Source organism: Schistocerca piceifrons, chromosome 6 (assembly GCF_021461385.2).
Source record: "Schistocerca piceifrons isolate TAMUIC-IGC-003096 chromosome 6, iqSchPice1.1, whole genome shotgun sequence".
Lineage (NCBI taxonomy): Eukaryota > Metazoa > Arthropoda > Insecta > Orthoptera > Acrididae > Schistocerca > Schistocerca piceifrons.
This window is the reverse complement of record NC_060143.1, coordinates 271,640,721-271,665,754: the sequence shown is the minus strand read 5'-3', so window position 1 is coordinate 271,665,754 and position 25,034 is coordinate 271,640,721.

The window sequence follows — 25,034 nt, the reverse complement described above, 5'->3', positions numbered from 1 at the left end:
TCGCCACTGTTGTCAGTGAGTCTGACAGAGGAAGCTTGTTTCATTATTTTTTAGTAAAAAACTTTTTACCGAGCGAGGTGGCGCAGTGGTTATCACACTGGACTCGCATTCGGGCGGACGACGGTTCAAACCCGCGTCCGCCAATCCTGATTTAGGTTTTCCACTGTTTCCCTAAATCGCTTCAGGTAAATGTCGGGGTAGTTTCTTTTCAAGGTCAAGGCGAACTTAGTTCCCCATCCTTCCCTAATCCGATGGGACCGATGACCTTGCTGTTGGGTCCCGTCCCCCAAATCAAACAAACAAACAAACAAAATTTTGTTTTCGAGCCGTCTGACGTAAGGTAAGTGATTTACATTATTCTTGTTAGCTCACATATATGGAGAGTAATAATTTTATAATATCATTGTTTAAACAACGTCTTTTGGCCAACAAATGTAGTTCCTTCTTATTTATTTCGGTTTGATACTTTCTGCTGTGGGTCACTAATGCCGAATGTCGGCCGATTGGGAAAAGTAACCAAAGTGTTCGCTACTTAAAAGTGTTGGCTACTTAAAAACCACCCATAATACAACATATATAACTGACTTCTAAACCCTTTTAAATACAAAGCTCTCTTTCTATCCCATTGTGACAATTTCGAAGTAATTAAGTTATATTACTTAAAACGCCCTCTGGTCTGTTACATCTGACCTGATGCAGCCGCTAGGCGTTTTTCCAGACACTAGGGCATGAAGATGGCTGGAAAATGTGTCCTAAAATCAGAAAAACAAACATAAGATCCTCTTGCGATGGCACTGGTCGCAGTAGGCGCTTAAGAAATTGGTTACTATGTAAGCATTTAGAAAAATACATCTACATCCAGTGTAATATTTTCTTTTTCACTTGAAAATATTTGGTGTGGTATTTTACAAATGTAGACGCAAAATGTCTAAACGATAAGCTACCGTGGCGAAAATTAAATTGAATTTCACTTTCTGTGGCCACTTTAACCTCTTCCACACCCTGCTTATAAGGTCCGACGCGTCACCTTACGTTGACAGTATTGGCTCTTAAGCAAAATACACTCCTGGAAATGGAAAAAAGAACACATTGACACCGGTGTGTCAGACCCACCATACTTGCTCCGGACACTGCGAGAGGGCTGTACAAGCAATGATCACACGCACGGCACAGCGGACACACCAGGAACCGCGGTGTTGGCAGTCGAATGGCGCTAGCTGCGCAGCATTTGTGCACCGCCGCCGTCAGTGTCAGCCAGTTTGCCGTGGCATACGGAGCTCCATCGCAGTCTTTAACACTGGTAGCATGCCGCGACAGCGTGGACGTGAACCGTATGTGCAGTTGACGGACTTTGAGCGAGGGCGTATAGTGGGCATGCGGGAGGCCGGGTGGACGTACCGCCGAATTGCTCAACACGTGGGGCGTGAGGTCTCCACAGTACATCGATGTTGTCGCCAGTGGTCGGCGGAAGGAGCACGTGCCCGTCGACCTGGGACCGGACCGCAGCGACGCACGGATGCACGCCAAGACCGTAGGATCCTACGCAGTGCCGTAGGAGACCGCACCGCCACTTCCCAGCAAATTAGGGACACTGTTGCTCCTGGGGTATCGGCGAGGACCATTCGCAACCGTCTCCATGAAGCTGGGCTACGGTCCCGCACACCGTTAGGCCGTCTTCCGCTCACGCCCCAACATCGTGCAGCCCTCCTCCAGTGGTGTCGCGACAGGCGTGAATGGAGGGACGAATGGAGACGTGTCGTCTTCAGCGATGAGAGTCGCTTCTGCCTTGGTGCCAATGATGGTCGTATGCGTGTTTGGCGCCGTGCAGGTGAGCGCCACAATCAGGACTGCATACGACCGAGGCACACAGGGCCAACACCCGGCATAATGGTGTGGGGAGCGATCTCCTACACTGGCCGTACACCACTGGTGATCGTCGAGGGGACACTGAATAGTGCACGGTACATCCAAACCGTCATCGAACCCATCGTTCTACCATTCCTAGACCGGCAAGGGAACTTGCTGTTCCAACAGGACAATGCACGTCCGCATGTATCCCGTGCCACCCAACGTGCTCTAGAAGGTGTAAGTCAACTACCCTGGCCAGCAAGATCTCCGGATCTGTCCCCCATTGAGCATGTTTGGGACTGGATGAAACGTCGTCTCACGCGGTCTGCACGTCCAGCACGAACGCTGGTCCAACTGAGGCGCCAGGTGGAAATGGCATGGCAAGCCGTTCCACAGGACTACATCCAGCATCTCTACGATCGTCTCCATGGGAGAATAGCAGCCTGCATTGCTGCGAAAGGTGGATATACACTGTACTAGTGCCGACATTGTGCATGCTCTGTTGCCTGTGTCTATGTGCCTGTGGTTCTGTCAGTGTGATCATGTGATGTATCTGACCCCAGGAGTGTGTCAATAAAGTTTCCCCTTCCTGGGACAATGAATTCACGGTGTTCTTATTTCAATTTCCAGGAGTGTAGTTTGACGGCTATTGCTCCAGTGTGAGCTGAGCACGACTGAATCCCGCTCGAGGCGCTGTAAGAGGGCCACCTACCGAGACGCCAGAGCTAGGTAACGAAACCCAAAGGTGTTTCGCAAGCGAACGTATCGATGTGAGCGCGCGTATCGCTCAACTAGTAACTTTGTTTGGATATGAATGCCCTCTTTGCCTGTGATAGTCTGCTTTCATTCTTAATGAACTATTTTGTTTCGAAGGACTAAAATTCCTCTACCTCGTCTACTTCAAGGTACTTAATTTTGATGCTAAGTTTCTCACTAATCTCACTTTGGCTACTCTTCATTACTTTCGTCTTTCTTCGGTTTATTCTCAGCCCATGTTCTGTCCTCACTTGACTGTTCATTCCAGTCGGTCTGCCCTGCAATTCTTTCACTCTATGACTGAGGATAGCCATTCATCAGCGAACCGTGTCACTGATATTCTTTGACCCGTCCAGTCTTATTGTTCTTTCTTCGTTTTTATACTTATTGTTGTTCACCCTTGATTCTCTATAGCTTACATCTCTTTTCTGAGAATTTCGAACGTCTTGTACCATTTTAAATTATAAAATTTTTTTGTAGATTGACAAATCCTATGAATATGTTTCGATTTTTCTTCCGCAAGTCCTACTTCAATTATTATGCTCAACGTCAGAACTGCCTCATTGGTGCCTTTATCTTTCCTGTGGCCAAACTAATCGTCATCTAGTAGCTCCACAATATTTTCTGTTCCATTGCTTTGTCTCTTGTCTTGGTCGCTATATTCTGCTTATTATACTTTTTATCGTGGTCATCACAATTATACGAATCATCGTTGTTTTATAAAAGTCTGTTTCATCGAACCCCATAATGACTACAACAGAAAGAGTTTAGCGACCAAGAGAAGAGTATATCACTGATAGTGATAGTTACTCGCACTAATGTACCCTTTCTATCTTCAGGACTGTGCAGATGACATTTTTTCCGAAAGTCTGAAAGAATATCTCAAGAGTCATAGATTCGCATTTAACATGAGAACAACGTAAAGATATTAGGGTGGACACAGTCCCATGTAATCATTTTCTCTCGCTCAGTACGCGAGTATAAAAGAAAATCGCTGCGGTCCGAAAGATGAAATATGTTGATGTCGTCAGATCTTCACATCTGCGTCTACATCTATGTGACTACTCTGCATTTCACAGTTAAGTGCTTGGCAGAGGGTTCATCGAACAACCTTCAAGCTATTTTTCTACCGTTCCGCTCTCGTAGAGCGCGCGGGAAAGATGAACACTTAAATATTTCCGTGCGAGCTCTAATTACTCTTAGTTTGGTGATCATTTCTCCCTATGCAGGTGGACGCCAACAAAATATTTTCGGATTCGTAGGGGAAACTTGGTGATTTAAATTTCGAGAAAGGATTCAGCCCCAGCGGAAGACGCTCTATTTTAATTTTTGTCACCCCAACTCGCATTTCAAATCCGTGACACCCCTTCCCATATTTGCCGATAATACAGAGCAAGCTGTCCTTATTCGAACTTTTTCGATGTTCTCCGTCAACCTATATGATGCGCATCCCATACTGCGCAGCTGTACTCTACAAGAGAACAGACAAGCTTAGTGTACGGAGTCTCTTTAGTAGACCTATTGCAACTTCTAAGTGTTCTGTCAATAAATAGTAGCAATATTATGTTTGAGATCGTTGCAGTTGAAGTTATTCGTAATTGTAATCCCCAAGTAATTAATTGAATTCACGGGATTTGCAGATGTGTTCATTACGCAAACGAAATATAACGGATTCTTCTTAATGCTCATGTAGATGACTTCACACTTTCCACTTTTTAGAGTCAATTGCTACTTTTCACACCGTACAGATATCTTGTCTAAATCATTTTGCAATTAGTTGCCGGCCGGTGTGGCCGAGCGGTTCTAGGCGCTTCAGTCTGGAACCGCTCCGCTGCTACGATCGCAAGTTCGAATCCTGCCTCGGGCATGGATGTGTGTGATGTCCTTAGGTTAGTTGGGTTTAAGTAGTTCTAAGGGACTAATGACCTCAGATGTTAAGTTCCATAGTGCTCAGAACCATTTGAACCATTTTTTTGCAATTAGTTTTGATCATCCGATGGCTGCTCAGATTGTCCCCTGACTCATTTATATACAGGGTGATTATAATTAAACTTCCAAAACGCTGTAGAAATAACACCACTGGTCAGAATGACGTCAAATTGCAGCGGAATGATACCGGAGAAGGGGGAAAATGTATGGGAGAAGAAAAAAATAGTGTGAAAATTGATCAATACATGGCGCTGTTTGTGTCAGAATACGTAAATCAAAAGACCTGTCATCCGCACGACCCACTGAAGTTAGTATAAACACGACGGGTACACGGCTTTCCTCCTTTCGCGTCAGCGACGTTAGCTATGACTGTCTCAATGTAGGATCACGTTCTGAAACTTCCTGGCAAATTAAAACTGTATGCCGGACCGAGACTCGAACTCGGGACCTTTGCCTTTCATGGGCAAGTGCTCTACCAACTGAGCTACCTACCCGAGCACGACTCACGCCCCGTTCTCACAGCTTTACTTCTGCCAGTATCTCGTCTCCTACCTTCCAAACTTTACAGAAGCTCTCCTGCGAACCTTACAGAACTAGCACTCCAGAAAGAAAGGATATTGCGGAGACATGGCTTAGCCACAGCCTGGGGGATGTTTCCAGAATGAGATTTTCACTCTGCAGCGGAGTGTGCGCTGGTATGAAACTTCCTGGCAGATTAAAACTGTGTGCCAGAGCACTTGCCTGCGAAAGGCAAAGGTCCCGAGTTCGAGTCTCGGTCCGGCACACAGTGTTAATCTGCCAGGAAGTTTCATATCAGCGCACACTCCGCTACAGAGTGAAAATCTCATTCAGGATCGCGTTCTTCTTGTGAAGCTGTGTTACAAGAATGATGACTGTGCACACGTGGCTCTGCAGAAGTTCCGGGCACTGAAGGGTTTGAAAAAAGGCGTCGGTCCGATGGCTGCTGTGGGTCTGCAGAAAATGATACGGAAATTCGAAAAGACGGGTTCTTTCGGTGTGCAACCTATTAGAGGGAGGAAACGAACTCATTCGAAGTGAATGGAAGCAGTGGCAACAGCAGTGCAGGAGGAGACGAGTGGTTGTGCGCAAACGTGTAGTGCACGAAGAATTGCCCGAACACTGGACATACCCGTGAGCACGGTGCGTACAATCCTACGAAACATCCTTCTTTGCATCCATTCAGAATTACCCATGTGCACGAGGTGCTTCCTGTTGACCTGCCAGCGAGAGAGGCCTTTGCTTTAGAATTTCTTCAGTTCCATCTGACAGGATATGCCAGGACACAGAATTATCTAATATGGGCAACGGAAAATCCACACGCAAATCAACTAGTACCACTTAATCCTGAAAAGGTCAGTGGTGCGGGTTTACGGCATCTTTTATCATAGGACCATGTTTTTTCGAAGAGACAGGTGCTTCCGGTCCTGTTACCTGCACAGTCACTGGTAAGTGCTATGAGTGTCTTATGCGCAACCATGTCATTCCAGCTCTCCAAGAGCGTGGATGTGTGGGATCACCTTTCTGACAGGAGATCACGAGTCCAATCGCACAGTTGAGACGATACTCCATAGGCATGAAAGTACATCACCTGCAGTATTGTGTTTTAACTTCTCTGCGACAGTACTGTCGTTAAAGACGAAACAGTATCTCACATTCAGACAATTTTGAAGCACGAACTGTAACACCGCGACGATCCTCAGCTGAATAATATTTTGCGCATTAGGTACTTGCGATGAAATAATAAATCGGTATTTTCTCTTTTCCGAAGTGTTCCTTCGTTTATCTTACAGTGTGTTAACTGTAAGACGGTAGAGTTGTGAGGGGAGTGCGGGAAGAGGAGGAAGCAAGCATTGGCTGGCGAGGGAAGCGGAGCCGGGGGGGGGGGGGGGGGGGGGGGAGGGGGGGAAGGACAAGACTCGCCTACCAGTTGCAGTGCTGGCACTACAAATTGCGCGTCATGCTTAACGAAAGCAGACGAAAGGCTTGGAGGTAAAACTCGCTTTAAATGTTGCTCGTAAACGAAACTGAAATCGTCATTTACATTAATATATATATATATATATATATATATATATATATATATATATATATATATATATATAAATGAATGTATGTATGTTTGTCTACTATGCGCTCACAAACCACTTATCCGATTGCAATGCAACTTTGGTGAGTTGTTCTCCGAACGCCCAAAAGAGTAATAAACAATGATTCAACAGATGAGTCACTGTAGTACGTGTAGCGCGATTGATTAGACAAAGGCGTATCATGCAGCGGACACGGGTTCGATACCCACCGCTCGCACTTTTTTATTTCATTCCCCGCAATGTTAAACTATTAATCATAAAATTTAAATATACTTAAACAGGTCATATAGTATAACGTAACTGTCAATCTCTATATATAAAAATCAATGTATGTATGTCTGCCCTCTGTGCGTTCCCAAACCATCCGACTGCGATGAAATTTAGGTGATTTGTTCTCCGTACGTCCACGAAGGTTCCTAGCCGAAAAAAAAGAAATAAGACACATTCTTGAGGAGATATGACGTCATAAACAATGAGATGCCACCGCGGGAAAATACCCAGATTTATGCATCCACTATTTGAGAATGAGAGCACTTAGCGACTAGCAACAAAAGTTACTTATAATTTCAAACTTTTACGAAAATTTTTCCCGATGACACTCCCCACAAAATAATGAAAGGAAAAAAGGTTGTCGCTTACTACATTTTCTCAGTACATACCGTAAATCTGCCGCAGTAGGCATGACGTTTTAATGTATTATTTCGTTACTATTAACTCTAATCGCAACATATTTCGCATACAGTATCCACATATATCAGTAAATGCGCCGGCAAATTTATGATTCTTTACGACATTTAATTCAGGAGATATGACGTGGTAAACATAGAGATGCGTGAAAAAGTGCCGCGTCAGGCATGACGTTTTGTTCTATTATTTCTTCACTACTAACACTATTCGCAACACGTTTCGCAAACGTGTTAAAAAAAGTATATAAAACCACGGGGGTTGTTGGCGACTCCTGAGATGGGCCAGCAACTGCCTCTTCACTCATTTTCATAATATTTAGCACAACTGCACAATAAAAACACGCAGAACAGTACAGCGCAAAACAATAACGAAGCAGACGACAATGGCTACCTTGTACAACAGAGTCAGCTACGTAATGTTGGCAGCAGTCTAAACTGCATGCCTACCGAAGCCTCCCGACGTTTACCGACTTCTACCGATTGAGGACTAGGGAGAGGTCTGCCATCTAAAAGTTTACACACTGTTCTTACTTCTTATGCTTGCAGAAAGTTGAGTCGCGTATTTACGTACTTGAGCTGCTTTCTCGCCCTGATGTCATGCGCACGATCCTTTGTGTCGGTGGCTTCCTGAGACCACCACCTGTGACGCACCAGTTACCACACCAACGTGCTTGGCGAATTACACTCTGCGAAGGCTTTCGGTTCCTCCTGCAACGCTATTACCGATGCGAGAAAAGGCAATTACATACCGGTACTGCAATTCCTGCTGTTTTGAGCACTTGCCAGAAAATTACGTAGACATGAAAAGAGCGATTTCGTTTCCTGCCTTCCAGCTGAAAACCTTGGGAGAGACAATAGTTTACGTGCAGCCTCAGCGTCCCCCGTCATACACGGTTGACCATTCGTGTTGTTAAGGCATTTTAAGAAAAGTGGCGGGCCATCATGGCGGCGGTGAGAGCCATTAGGTGCCGAGTGGGTAGGGGGGAGGGAGGGATGTTGGGGCGGAGTAGAGGGGGTAGGGGAGGGGGAGCGGCTAATTATGGGCCCTCATTAGGCTGCGGGCTCTCAAGGTCGCGTCGCAAGGCGAGCGTTGGAACATCCAGTGTACTAGAGCTGCGCTATGAACACCCTGCCTGTTACGTGTAAACACATCACGGAGCTCCTTTTTTGGCGCACCAATGTTTTCTTTTCATTCTTTTTCGCTCCATAACGTGTTCTGGAAACACAGCATGGATATCTGCAAAGTGAGGTACGCAGACGAGAATTTTTGTCGCCGATATAAATTACGGCAAGCTTCTGATTATCCGGGTTATACGGGCAACCGAATACAGTAAGGCCATTATAAACCGGCGCTCGATAATCTAGCAGACCCAATAGTCCGGCACGCATCAGAAATGTTTCCATAATTTTGTCTTGGCACAGTTGGCAGTACGGAAACATTGGAACCGTTCGACGCGGCGCGTCATCAGTAACAATTGCCTGTCTCACTGAGCGATTATATTCTCGCCAAGATCAGCTAGTTGCATTGGCCTGAAGTGGTCGCTATATAACTTACGATGAGTGGACAGTTGATCGCTGTGGAATTCTACGAGTGATAAGTTCTGTATCCTCTAATGATCTCAGTACGTTTTCAGCTGAAAAAGTTGACACATGGACGAATATTGTCAGATATTCAGCTGTCGAAGGAGAGCTACTGACGATGTGATATACAATGTGTTTTCATATCGCAGGAGGCACCATATGCCGAGATTGACGAAGAGGAACGCCCACCACTCATATCTCTTGGGCTGAGGCTTCGGAAGACTTAAATAGTTTTGTGCAATTCACTGACAGTAGTCAACAATACTAGCTTCTGAAGTTACGAATCGAATCTGCACACTATATGAAATAATTTTCGTTAAAAAAAAAAGCACAGTCCGTGAAACAAGTTACCATTTCTGTGATATTCCAGAGGGCTCAGAAGAAAACTTCAGCTAAAGTTCATCAGTGGTAGAAACCAGAGCTACGTATTCTATGCCCTCGATAATGTCAGATGTCTGTGCTATTTCTAAAGACAGTGATTCCAATTAAATTGCGCAAAATTCTTGGTAACACTTTTTATTAATTACCTCATTCTTGATTCTTCCAGATCAATAGTGCTTATTTTATTACCTAACTGGCGTAAATGAAATTTTTATGTCTATATAACTTTTGTAAATTTTGAGCCTTAAACTTATTTAATAGAGCATTACGGTATTTGACTTCAAAATTAATATTGCTTTTATGGAAAAGTTACACATACTTTTAATTTTTTATACTGTACTCTCGACTGTTGTGTTTACCAAATAGCAGTTACTTGTTTTTGTACATTACAAATGTAGGTTTTGTTTATATCGCTTTTTCTAAAGCAGGTTTGTAAAAATGACATTGATGATCCGACGTATTAGATAATCTGGCGTTGATAGATCCCCGAGCATGCCGGATTATCAAGGACCCAATGTAATCCAACATACCCTTTTTTCCCGGAAACTGTTACGAATTGTATTTACTGAACATGCTAGACGTCACATTTGGGAGCGCACTTCACTTACACGTTACTGTTGCGTATCACTTCCTTTCCGTTCATTTTCGAAAAATTATCGTCCAATATCTTTATCTGTTCCCGTTTTTCACTCATTTTTCCCCTGACGACTGTTATCAGTTACCAGAGATTCAGAACATCGATGTGATCAAACGAATTTCGTCCTGCGTATGCTTTAATTCATCAACGCATACCAGTGTTTCGGCATGCTTGATGAACTACCTCAGTCGTGTCGTCTTCGTCACTTAGCTGTTCAGTCCCGGTGCACCGCCGTCCCTATTTAACCACTCGCGAATATCATCTGCTTCTTCATAACCAGAAAATTGTATTCTACATGAAAAAATTCGTTCTAATTATGGCAGAACCCCCCCCCCCCCCCCCCGCACCTGGAATCTTTAAAGAATCGAACTCTCGTGTACAAACCAGCGAGAAAAAGTTTGAAATTATGTTTAAAATGCGTTGGGAGCAGCTAAGTGGTTTTAAGGTAAGCTAGTTTTTCACACATTTCAATGTTTAAATCGTCGTATTTCTTGAAATACGTATGTGTTGTGCAGTGATATGTTTTTGCATGTACACATGCAAAATGTTTTGCGAATAGAGTTAGTAGTAAAGAAGTAATAAATAAGAAAGTCAGGCCCAGTGCTGAAGTTTTGCTTCATCTAAATCTACAAACATATTCCGCAAGTAAGTGTAGCGTGCATGATGGAGGGTAGCACCTAGCACCATTAGTCATTTCCTTTCCTGTTCACTCGCAAACAGAGAGAGGAAAAATGACTATCTCCGTAGGAACTAAAGGTCCTCTTATCTTTTTTTGCGTGATGCATAGGCGAAATGTGCGTTGGCGCCAGTAGAATCGTTCTACAATCGGACTCAACTGCCAGTTCTCTAAATTTTTCCAACAGTGCCTCGCGAAAAAAAAACGTCTTCCCTCCACGGATTCCCATTTAAGTCCACGAAGGATCTCCGTAATACTATCGGTAACGAACCTGGCAGCATATCGCAGAACTGCTTTGACATCTTCCTTTAATCCGACCTGCTGGGGGATCTCAAACACTCGAGCAGTTCTCAAGAATGGGTTGCAGTAGCGTTCAATACGCCGTCTCCTTTACGAATGAGCTACACTTGCCCAAAATTCTGCCAATAAAACGAAGTCGAGTGTTCCGTATGCCAAAGTGACGTGACCATTCCATTTTATATCGCTTGGCACTGTTACGTCTAGATATTTAATCATCGTCACTGTGTCAAGCAGTACAAAACTAACGCTCTACTCGAAATTATTAACCCTTTCAGACCTGATTTTTTACTCACTTATAAAAAAAAATGTCTAACATGATTTTTACATTCAGGTGAGTCTCCTTAAAACATTTTTCTAAGAAAAAATTTCATAAGATCCCTAGTCTTCTAGATATTTAATGTACACAATTGTGTTCATCAGGTCTCGAGATTCATGTCATACATTAAGGAGGTTAACAGTATGGATCAAATATGCCACTCTTTATTTTACTTTAAAATAGAAGAGACAATAAAAATAAATCCAAATTACAGTTCTTATTTAAACAACAATGGTCAACACACTGATTTTAAGGTTTAGTATGAAACTATAAAAAAAACAATTTCTGTCCTTTTGGAGACACAAATGTACTTAACATTTTCTGCACTGAATTCTGGAACACCCTGTACATTTTGGAAATTTGCAGCGACTTGGAGTTCCTACATCACGCGAAGGCAAATGGTCAATGAAATCAAACTGTGTCTCTGTAGCTGGTCGTAATTCTCCACTTTTTCTTGGTATGACTCTCATGTCTGAAGCCAGTCCTTCATCAGACGGACGCCCCCTCTTCTTTTCAGTCACTTTCTTCTGGCACAGTATCAATCCATCTGCTACCCTGATACGAAAGGAAAGAAGGTCCATTTGCTTCTTCTCTGGGATAGACAGGTTGTCTGCATCTCATCTGTATTCCAACCAACTTTGCATGATGGCAAAGTCAACAGCACGAAAAATCATACGCAAAGGCCATTTTCGAGATCTGATGAAAACTCTGTAGTAGCTTATCAATTGACCAAATAGATCCACACCACCCCTTGCATGATTAGATCTTTTCACTTCTACTTTCACATATTTATGGTGCTTCTTTGTCCCAACGCTCAACTTCATCCACTGAGCCTTTACCAAACAAAGTTTGATCACAATACAACTGGCCTATTGTCTAACCACTTACATATGGTAATGCCATCAGCACTAGTGATTTCTTCACAGTAACCTCTGGTTTGTTTCATTATTGTTTTATCATCTGAAAAAGGCAAGTTCTTTCCAAATCTGTTTTGACACACAGTACCTGCTGAATTGATGCCTTGAGATTTCATAACTTCCACACAACATGAAGACTTTGATTCCCCATGGACTTCGTTTCCCCTTGACATACTGCTTTGCAGAAAACTTCCCAGTGAAAGGAATAATTCCTTCATCCACACAAACATTCTCTTCTATAGGAAGTTCACTGCAGCATTTTCGAATGGCTGTGTAGATTGATCTGACTTTGTAAAATTTATCTTTATTTACAGGTGGCTTCTCCAGATTCTTCACCAAGTGTAAAATTGTTTGTAGTTCAAAAAATCTGTCTCGTGACATGTTTTCCCAACACACATTTACCTCCAGGCTTGTATCCCAATACATTTGTAATCTGGGAAATTTCAAAGCGCCAGTCAACATATGCAAATCAAATAGCACCTCTAGTTCTTGAGGAGTTGTCTGCTTGAATGAGGATTTGCCTTGTTGTAATGCATAAATATCAGTATGTGCTGCCATGCTAGTGAACAAACCATTTGGTATATATCTTTTGAAGTATTGTATTGGAGAACACAAGACAGATTCTTCAAAATTTGGAGCTTTGTATGTTTCTACCATGGTACTTAAAGACTTGTGTTTCCATTTTATGGATTCTTTAGGTGTCACCAATATGTTGTCACACAGGCTATTCAATTCTGGGTTGTTTTCATTGTATAAAGAATTCATTTCAGCATCCACCACCTCTCAATCATCTTCATCTTCAGATATGATGTCCCTACACACATCATTCACACTCAATTTATCTGCTACAACATGTTTCACTATTTGTGGAGCTTGCCGTTCAATAAGTGGTGCACTGTTACCCGCATCTCGTGGTCGTGCGGTAGCGTTCTCGCTTCCACGCCCGGGTTCCCGGGTTCGATTCCCGGCGGGGTCAGGGATTTTCTCTGCCTCGTGATGGCTGGGTGTTGTGTGCTGTCCTTAGGTTAGTTAGGTTTAAGTAGTTCTAAGTTCTAGGGGACTGATGACCGTAGCAGTTACGTCCCATAGTGCTCAGAGCCATTTGAACCATTTTTTTGGTGCACTGTCATCCTCATCTCCACTCAAACTAATGTCAGAAACGTCACTATTTTCGATTATGTCCATAATCAAGTCCCCATCTTTCTCCACAGAAAGATATTCCTTATCCATATTTGTTAGTCAAAAGCCAGCAATATAAAATAAAATCATATGTACAGGTCAAGTTATTCTCCTCCTTGCTGCTGGTACTGAAATTACTGAAAAAATACTACGTATAACTACCACAGCCATGCAAATACAGCCGAGGCACATTTTAGGTCACGTTTCCTAATATACACCATTAAGGACCTGTTGTACACAAATGTGTACATTAAACTTTCTTGATACATAACACAAATATGAACTGAATGAAATTGCTGAAAATTCCACTGAAAAAAGTCTAATGTTTCCAAACGACGGAAACCACAAAAAACATTCATTAACAAAACCCACAACGTGACTATTATAGCAATAAAGTCAATGAGTAATGGCTTCCCACCAAGAAACAACACCAGAGAGTATATTTTACTATGTGGTTCACAGACTGCTCACAAGAGAGCAGCAGCTGCTGGAGCATGGCTAAAAGAAACATACACAAATGTGCACAGTGAGTTTGGATGCACCTGACATTTCTTGTCAGCGAATTATTAGTAAACAAACTTTATGTACACAATTGTGACCACCAGGTCTGAAAGGGTTAAGGAATGGTTTTTACTACTCATCTGCATTAACTTACACTTTTCTACGTTCAAAGCTAGCTCCATTCATCGCACCAACTAGAAATTTCGCTGAAGTCACCTCGTATCCTCCTACAGTCCCTCATCACTAAACAGCCGTAAACTGCTTCTGAGCCTGTCTGTAAGGTCATTTATGTATGCTCAGAATAAGAACGCTCCTTTGACGGTTCCTTGAGGCACTCCTGACGACACCTCTGTCTCTGATGTACACTCGGTGTCGAGGACAGCGTACTTGGTTCTGTAACGTAAGAAGTCTTCGAGCTACTCATGTATCCGGGAACCCAGTCCATACGCTCACACCTTCGTATGCAGTCTACAGTGGGGCACTACGTCAAATGCTCTTCGGACATTTAGGACCATGCAATCTGTCTGTTGCCCGTGATCCGTGGTTCGCAGGGTACCACGCGAGAAAGGGGCTGTCTGAGTTACGCACGAGCGATGCTTTCTAAATCCGTCCTAATTTGTGGACAGAAGCTTTCCTGACTCGAGGAAATTTATTACTTCGAACTCAGAAATTGTTCAAGAATTCTGCAGCAAACCGATGATAAGGATATCGCTCTGTAATCGTATGGGTCCGTTCTTTTACCTTTCTTATATACAGAAATAAACTGCGCTTTCTTAATATAGACTACATAAATGCTCTTACGGTCAGGCTGAGCAGCAGTTACGCCTTTTTACTGATGATGCTGTGGAACTTGGTGCTGGGAGAGATTTGCGACAGATGCGAGCTAAGTAAGAGGCCAACGCTGCGCTAATTTTTCCTTTCGTTATTTTCTGCGTAGGGCGTCGTGGAGAAAAAACTGCCCAACTCGACTGTTGGTGATGTGAAGAGGATATGCGGAACAACAGCCACTGCTAAACCAGTACCTGCCAGACCTCGTGTACTGACGGATAGGGACCGTCGAACATTGCGAACGGTGGGGTACAAAATCGCATGAAATCAGCGAAAGGAATCACTTCTGATTCCCAAACTGCTACCGACAGTCCAGCTAATACAATTACTGTGCGTAGGGAGTTGAAAAGAACGGCTGACAATGGTCGAACAGCTCCACATTTCTACAGTCAATGCTAAGCGACGCTTGAGGAGTGATGTTAAAAGCGACGCCACTGTAGACGAGTGGCAATCCTATGGAAGGACCTTGGTTTGACGAGTTCTTGCAGAACGTTACCTACCGCCATCTGTAGTGCCGACGGAGAAGATGGCGTTACAGTGTCGGACTGTTCCACGGCCATGGCGTGGTCCTCCCACTGCACTCAAGGAACACCAAATGTGGAATGATCTGAATACATCTTACAGCATTGTGTACTGCGTGCAGTAGGGAAAGGAGTTCCGAGATTTGATGATCGTTTGCAGCAGGCTTGACAATGCACCCAGTCATAAAGCGGCATCTTTGAAACAGTGGTTTGCAGATGAACGAATTTCCGAACCGGGGCAAAAACTTGATAGTGCCGCCGCCCCCCCCCCCCCCCCCCTTACACTCGAGCGTTTGAGGTACGGCGTCAACAATTCAAAAAAATGATTTTTCAAAAACATATTAGTTTTGGAACGCACATCCTTCACAAGATGTTTATATGTAAAACATATATGTTCGAGGAAATGTAAGACGTGTTGTCTGGTCTTAAGTGCGCCAGAGTGCAGTGCCACGCCTCTTCACACAGCATACTTTCATCACCCGTTACTGTATTTCGCTCTATGGAATTTAAACGCGTATATTTTTTAATGGAAGCCATCAAACCTATATTCAGGATAGTGGAAATTATAATGTTTTGTGGTGCCTCTCCAGTCGGCCGGTATAACAACCCACACAAAAATAAATAAATAAAAAGGAGAGAACTGGGTGGCATTATCTGTGACCGAGAGAATAAGAACTCTTCAGAAAATTTGCACTCTTTATTGCCTATTAGCTAATAACTTTCTCTTTTGTGTGACATATAATTAAATATAGGAAAATCAAACGAGTAAAGACAAGACACAAGCAAGATAGTACACATTTCCTCAATCCTTAGGTCCCAGCATTCTTTTCTCTTGCTGCAGATTTACACGGACTGCTTTCCTTTTTGCGAAAGAATCTATTACCTCAACAAAGTTCGTCAAACGTTTTGCTACATGAAAAATCAAAATGTCGTTGTCTAATACGGAAAAAGTTGTTCATATGAAGAGGACCCAAAACTGGTGTGGTCTATTTGGTTACGTGTAGTTTGGCACTGTTTGCTAGATAAAACGAAATACGCCTTTCTAATATTGCAGCAATTGTAATGCGCGCCAAATAAGCGAGATTGTTTTGGCACAAATTCTCATTTTTATTTATCTCGTTTACAAAGATAACACGACAATATAATTCACGAAGTTCCAATATCAAATGCCTGTTAGTCCTATTACAAGCAAAAAGTTTTATGTTAGGAAATAGTTTCACATTTCATTCATAAGCTCCAGTTTGTCAAATAATTGATTGAAAAATAGTGGTAATAAATTTTTGTATAAATTTGGAATCCTCATATTCTCCCATATAATTTGTGTGATATCCCGTTTATTCTCCTTAATCGTTGTAACAAACAATCTTGTCATCACTAATTCTGTAACTATTTCATGCCATTGACAAAACATATTCTCCGGTTAACTTTACTAACCCTGCCAGCATCACATCCCGCGTTTATTCTCCGGTTAGACATTATTACGTGTTCGTACAAAGCGTCTCCCGCGCTGTTCCGAGAACAGAACTTACTCGTTTACTAACCGGGGACTGTACAACTGGCCCTTAGCAGTGTCGCGATCTGGCAAAAATTTCCTGCCAAAATCTCGTTTTCTTGGATCCATTCCCGTTAGCCATTTGTTTCCAGTCTGGTAGTCTGAAACTATGGATTTCGCTAGTAATTATAATAACGCTTATCATTCGCACACCCAATCAACCCCATAAAGAAACAGCGATTGGTATTCACCCGTTCACGTTTATTCGACTCAGGTCGTATAGCCCCGTCCTCTTCTGTCTGCTGAAAAGCTTGTCATTTCTTGCTGCGACGGCGATACCCTTGGAAGGGACATCACGTATACTGTGCACGCATTCAAAAATCAACACGTTTTGTTCAGAAATCAGCTTAGAATATGTTCATAAATGTTTAAAAACACAACAAGGACACGTTTAAAAATCATATGAGTTATCGTTAGATCAATGTGCGCTTTGTGAAGCAAGGTTTTTCTCTTCATGAATATAAATTTGGCGCCCCTTGAAACTGGCGCCCGGGACAGATACCCCGGATTGTCCCCTCCTCCCCCCCCCCCCCCCCGCAAACCCCCCCCCCGCAACCCCCCCCCCCCCCCCCCGTCTCCAGATCCGTGCCTTGTAGACAGTAGTATTCCTGGAATAGACTGAACTGCCCAGAGTCCCGACTTGAACCCAATGGAACACCTTTGAGATGGGCTGGAACGTCGAGCTCGCCCCATACCCCAGTGTGCAACAACAGTACCTTCTCTGGTTCTGGCCCCTTGAAGAAGAATGGACTGCCGTTAAAAGTCATGCATGATGCGGCAGTTTTTTATGCATCTCATTTATGATATCATGTCTCCTGAACTAGGATAGTTAGGTGGTTCTTGTCCCCACAGCGATTGTTACCAGACGGTAAGGGCTAGGTGTACAATTTTGGTTGAAATTAGATCAATATTTTAGGAGGAAATGTGGAACATATGCGCAAATATACATCCGTTTTTATAATATATATATATATATATATATATATATATATATATATAGATTAGTTTCGTGACCATATTGAGTTCTCTGCTAATGAGTAATAGTATGAGTTTCTTCGTTAATCCTAGGGTTTCGATCCGTAAGTCGAAAGTCACTTCTAAATACCAAGGGAGATATCTGCCATGTAGTTGAAGTCTGGCGCAAAAATGGTCTTTTTCTGCTAAAGTGTATCCCCTTTGTCTTTTTGGGATTCTCTTTTACCTTACTTTTCCTACACCAGCCTGCCATAGTATCTAATTGACACTGGAGTCGCCGAACAGCGACTGAATTGTCCCTGTCGTAAGGAATGCTGTGTCGTCAGCAAATTAAGCAGTCTGGCCATGCGTAGCGTATGGGATGTCACTGATAGAGACCGTAAATAGCACAATCGACAACGCCGACCCTTGTGGCAGTCTGGCGGTTGATATCTTCATATCTTGGATTGACCTTCAAAAAAATGGCTCTGAGCACTATGGGACTTAACATCTAAGGTCATCAGTCCCCTAGAACTTAGAACTACTTAAACCTAACTAACCTAAGGACATCACACACATCCATGCCCGAGGCAGGATTCGAACCTGCGACCGTAGCGGTCGCGCGGTTCCAGACTGAAGCGCCTAGAACCGCTCGGCTACAACCGCCGGCCGATTGACCTTTGACATACTATTAGTTGTCTACTTGTATTGGGGAGGAAGTTGGCAAAAAGAGGTTTGTAACATATTTTAAAGAGATCCTCCTTCCAAATTTTGTCGTACGCACTTTCAATGTATAGAAAGACAGCAACTATCGATCTGGCGTATTTGGTGTTGTTTGTTAAATGTTTGTAAGCTTTAGAAGTTCTTCTGACGAAATTTGGGTTCTTCGGGGCATATCACTGCATTCACACAAATGCTGGCTCTTCATTCCACTTCTTAATCAAACGTTTAAAAATTCTGCTCAAGCTGCTGAGTAAGCTAATGGGACGGTGATCAGTGACTTATGTGAAGTCTTTGTCTGTCTTTCGGATCGGTACCACTTTAAGCCTCTTTCCAGGTATCTGGGGAGTAATTGTTTAAAACTCAGGCACTACATATCCAGGTGAGTAATACGAACAGTAATACAAACGGCTTCCTCAGGATATGCTTGATCTATGTATTTGTGATCTTTTCGGTGCCAGACACCTTTGAATTGTTCCACTTGTGAAGAATAGTTCTTACTTCCGATTGAGTTGTAACTGCACCTTCCTTTCATTGACTGAGATGTGCCCCAAGTTGGTTCGTTGTGAACTCATGTGCTCGTTCTGCTACACCCACATTCCCAACATTCTCACGGGAAGCGTGCAAGGGATAAGTCCCTGCAGTCACGCTATTCGTCTGTGTCCTCGGTGGATCAGATGGATAGAGCATCTGCCATGTAAGCAGGAGATCCTGGGTTCGAGTCCCAGTCGGGGCACACATTTTCAGCTGTGCCTATCGAGGTATATCAACAACGCCTGTCGGCAGCTGAGGGCTTCAATTAATTATCATTTATCAGCTCCTCCTCCCCCTTCTGTTTCTTCATATTTCTGCCCTCTCACCATGTCCTCCTCTCCCTTCCTTCTGTCCATATTCACTTCTCCCTCTCCTGTCTATATTCTCCTCACAGTTCTCTCTGTCCCTCTCATCCTCATAACTGTATGTCTTCTTCCCTCTGTCCCCCTTTCTCTCTGTCCCTCATCTCCTTCCTCTCTCTGCCTGCCCATCTCCTACTCCTATTTAGTCTGTTCACTTCTTTCTTTCACAATCACACTATCCGCCTCCTCCTTTCTCTACTTGACTGCGCTCATCCACGCATGTATCCCGTGCAAGGCATGCTGATACTACCTGGACAATGTTTCTCCTTCCCTCTCTTTCGGCCCATCTATAAGGCAGTCAGTGTGTGTGTGTGTGTGTGTGTGTGTGTGTGTGTGTGTGTGTGTGTATGCAGCATTGCCTCCCAAAGCCCTGGATCGATATCAACTTAATTTGATACTCAAACAGCAACTTCACAAGTATCTACACTGGCGATTAGAACCTTCTAGCTACCAAAGCACTAGGGATATGTAGTATACGAAGACAGTAACTTGTTCTCGAAAGAACAGTTACTGTTGACGACTGTGCAGCTTTTCCCTGGAATAAATGATGACTAACTGACAACTTCAGCTGCCGACAGGTGTTGTTGATATACATCGATGTGGACAGCTGAAAATGTGTGCCCCGACCGGGACTCGAACCCGGGATCTTCTGCTTACATGGCAGACACTCTATCCATCTGAGCCACTGAGGACACACATGAATAGCGCGACTGCAGGGACTTATCCCTTGCACGCTCACCGTGAGACTCACATTTCCAACTGTCCATAATTCTACATATGTATTGTACCTTAATGACATTTGCCCACCCACTCATTACTCGCACACGCTTTGGTGATTCCCGTAAGAGTTTGGGCAACCTGTGTGCATTCGCACAGATGAAGGTCAGTGGCTGAGTAGCCTTTTAACCATATATACGAAGACAGTAACTTGTTCTCGAAAGAACAGTTACTGTTGATGACCGTGCAGCTTTTCCCTGGAATAAATGATGACTAACTGACAACCTCAGCTGCCGACAGGTGTTGTTGATATACCTCAATGTGGACAGCTGGGTTCGAGTCCCAGACGGGGCACACATTTTCAGCTGTCCACATCGACGTATATGAACAACACCTGTCGGCAGCTGAGGTTGTCAGTTAGTCATCATTTATTCCAGGGAAAAGCTGCACGGTCATCAACAGTAACTGTTCTTTCGAGAACAAGTTACTGTCTTCGTATATATAGTTAAAAGGCTACCCAGCCATTGACCTTCGTCTGTGTAAATGCGCACAGGTTGCCCAAACTCTTACGGGAATCGCCAAAGCGTGCACGAGTAATGAGTGGGTGGACAAATGTCTATAAGGTACAATACATATGTAGAATTGTGGACAGTTGGGAATGTGAGTCTCATGGGAAGCATGCAAGTGATAAGTCCCTGCAGTCACACTATTCATCTGTGTCCTCGGTGGCTCAGATGAATAGAGTGTCTGCCATGTAAGCAGAAGATTCCAGGTTTGAGTCCCAGTCGGGGCACACATTTTCAGCTGTCCACATCGAGGTATATCAACAACACATGTCGGCAGCTGAGGTTGTCAGTTAGTCATCATTTATACTAGGGATATGGACAAAAATGATCTTGCAGCTTGTGACATGTAAGCTCCCCTGCATGGCAGGAGTGCTGTGTAGGCCTGCCTTATAAACCTGCTTTGCACGGCAGACTACATCTTAGGGGTAAGAACAGAGAGGACAGTCAGAGAGAGGGTAAATAAGAGAAGATGGCCAGAGTGAGAGGGAGAGAGGAAACTGTCAGAGAGAGAGGGGGAGGAGGAGGTGGTCAGAGTGAGGGGGAGTAGGGGATGGACAGAGAGAGGGTGAAGGCTTAATTGGACACAGAGAGGGAGAGGAGGGGTGGACAGCGAGAGAGGGGGGGAATGAGATGGGGAGGGAGATCAGGGAGGAGATAAACAGATAGAGGTGGGAGATGAGGTGGACAGAGAATTGGGGAGGAAGGGGTGGTCGCACTGGAAGGAGTTGAGAATACGTATGTATGTCTGGGAACTCCTCCGAGGCACCTAAACCGAAATGGTCCAAATCTGGGACACGAACTCCTTGCCCTGACAGGACCAACGTATGGGTGTTTATAATGCTCTAGCCCTAATATTTGCCGAGATGCAGAAAGTGACGCTTTGAAGCCCCTGCTGTATTGGCTGCCATTGCCAGGATTGATGTTGGGAATAATGCCCAGCCTTATCTAAGTATTATGCAGAGCAACCTGTACGTCAGGGGCAATAAATGGTTCTCAAGCCCCCTATGTGTAGGCTGCCCTACATGCTGCGTTGGAGCAGTATCAACCTGATTTACATGGCAGCCTATACATCATGGGAAAAAAAGAGTAGCCAAGCCCTTGACATATAGATTGTGCTGAATGGGAGGGAGGTGACAAGAAGGGATGGATAGGGGAAGAGGAGACAGGAGGGGATGGGTAGGGAGTGAGGGGACTGAATGGGATGTACAGAAGAAGGGGGGAGGAAACAGAGGGGTGGAGGAGATGGACAGTGCAAGGGGGATATGGACAGAAACAGGGAAGGGAATACGAGATGGGTTGAGAGGTGGGAGCAGGTGAACAGATGTTGAGGTGAGGAGGTGATGGGAAAAGAGGAAGGAGGAGGAGATGTGAGCCCCTGGATCAATTTCAATCAAATTTTACACACAAACAACACGATTCACGAACATTAGCACTGTGGGGCTTCTAACCTAGCTTCAATAGGAGCAGAGACATGGGCAAAAAGATTTTTTTCAGCCCCTAACATATACACTGCTTTGCATGAAAGGTGCATTGTGTAGGAATAGTACTGGCCTGCTTTATCAGCTTGCTGTGCAGGGTATCCTATGCATCAGGGACAAGAATCGTTTTCCAGACCGCAGCATGTAGGCTGCCCAGCATAACAGGCATCTTGTGTTGGACCAGTGTCGGCCCGCCTTATCGATCTGCTTTGCATAGCAGCCAGCATACACGTGAGTGATCAGAAAAGGTTTTGAGGCCCCTAAAAGTAGGCTGCCATGCATAATGTGCATCTTTTGGAAATAGTAGAAACCTGCTTTACTGACCTGCTTTGCAGAGCCTACGCGTGTGGGCTGGCATGGCTGCAGGGGGTTGAGAGGGATACAGGTGGAGACAGACAGAGAGAGGGGTCAGGCAGTGATGGATAGGGGTAGAGGAGGAAGAGGAGATGGACAAAGAGAGAAAGTGTGGGGGGAGTTGAGGCACTCGAATGGGAAAGGGGAGGAGGAGATGAACATAAAGGAGGAGATGAGTGCAATGCCTGTGATGAAATGCTTCAAACATAGATTTTCTGATCTTTGACCTTTCTTCTAAGGTAAGCTGTAGGGTCAGTTTTGACTCACATGTTCCCAAATTTTTTCTGAACCCAAATTGATCTCCTCTGAGGTCAGCTGATAAAAGAGTTTTCATTCTTCTGTAAATAATTCATGTCAGTATTTTGCAACCATTTGTTATTAAACTAGTAGTTTAGCAATAATCACACCAGTCAATACCTGCCATTATTGGAATCTGAGTTATTACACTCTTCTTGAAGGCTGAAGGTAGTTCGCCTGTCTTACATATTTTGTAAACCATCTGTGCTAGTATTGTCATGGCTATCTCCCCCAAGAATCTCAGTAATTCTGAGGGAATATTGTTTGCTTGAGGGGCCTCACTTTGAATAAGATCCTTCAGTGCTGTGTCAAATTTTTCTTGCAGTACTGCACCCCCAACCTCTTCTTCATCCACTTCTTCTTCTCTTTCTGTAACACTGCATTTGAATTCTTTCCTTCTAATAGCCCTTCTAAATAGTCCTTTAATCTTTCAGCTTTCCTTTCCTTGCTTAGTATTGGTTTTACATATGAGCTCTTGACTTCATACTCCTGCATCTCTTTTCTACAGAGGTCTCTCTAATTATTCTATATATGGCTTCTATAGCCTTGCCTTTGTCTGTCAGATATACCTATTCAGCCATATTGCAGTTTCTCTCGATACAGTGTAGCCTCATTAACATGAATCCAAAGGGACTGAAAAATCAAGAGCTCATGTTAAAAAATTCACATTAAGTGAGAAACACAGATTTTAGGATGTATATGTGTACAGAACTACAGTAAAGTCTAACACAATGCATTATCAATCACTTTACATTACTGTAGACTTATAATACCATAAAGTGACTGTAGAAGTATTAGTACTCACAAATTACACAATTTTCATGGAAAAAATTTAAGCATGGTTTGCTGACAGTCACGGGAATGAAAATATCTTGTAATTTCACAATCAGTTATAAATGGGGTCTGTAAACCCAGCAGTGACATCATTGAAGTAAATTGTTCTAAACTGTCCAAGACTGAAACATCTTCTGTTGGGCAGTTGGAACAGTATCTGTATTCTCCTCCTCGTCACTTTAACACTTCTTGCACCTCACTCATAGCTTTTAATGCATCAAATTCCACAGAAGCACATACAGCAATACTGTTATCTGCACTAATGCATTCCTCAAAATCAATCCCAGGGTTCAAAATGTGTTGCAGAATTGTACATTCAACAGGTGAAGAGGCATCATGTAACTCATGGATATCTTGAGTGCTGCTATGTCTCGAGGCTCTGTTAAAGCACTGCTGTATACGACATGTCAACACTGAGTTCCAGGCTGCTGCAATGGCTGTTATTGCATCAAGCATGTTCCAGTTTGGAGCTGCAGTATTGTTTTCAGCAGCAAGAATTGCAGCTGTTACAAGCCAGTTGCGAAAAGCTCTCTTCATGAGAGAAATTACGCATTGGTCCAAGGGTTAAAGGTGGCTTATCATTTTTGGTGGAAAAACTGAAACTTTATGTTCATTAGGTTCAGTTCCTGTACATTATGGGCAGTACATCTTTCCAATGTAAGAAGAACATGTCTGTTTTCAGCAACCATTTGCCTGTTGAAACGTAGAAGCCACTTGCAAAACAATGTGCCATTGATCCAAGCTTTCTTATGGTGAGAGTAGATGTAAGGTAAAGTGTCCATATTTATGTGAAAAATTTAAACATAAAGCAGTGACCATTATGGAACAAGCAACATACACTTGTCACACAGCAAGGATGAATGACAGCAGCAGAAATGCAAACAAATATCTTACAACAAAAGTTAAAGTCTTGTAGGAAGAAATAAAAATAAATAAATAAATAAAAAAAAAGCTGTACAGAAAATATGAAATTAATTCAGATCAAACTGATGGTTGTGCTTCTCAAGTTGCCCAAGAAGAAAGTTTAATAACTCCTGTCAACAACTCTGAATGGTCTATGCAGTGGAATCTACCTAAAATAATGTATACAGATAGGCCTCATAAAAAGTGTTTCCTCGTCAGCACCAGCTCATAAGAACAATTATGACACCTTATCCCAAAGCAATGATCACAATAAAAGACAAACGTCTGGTGCATATAATAAATTTACTACCAAGGCCACAAATTTAATACAGATTCATATTCATCCAAAAAAATGTGCAAAAAAAGAATATATCTTCAGAGCAAATACATGTTTCAAAACCATCTCACCCGAAAGCAGTGATGAACAACAAGGTTTGCATGCTCAGAGACAGTCATAGATGTGGAACTGCTGCTTATTGAGCGATAAATATTTAATGTAACAGGTTTTGTAAAGTAAGGTGCACAGTCTTTGATATAAATGAAGTAATGAACTCTACTGAAACAACTGGCTTAAGTAAAGGTGATTTTGTCATGCTTCT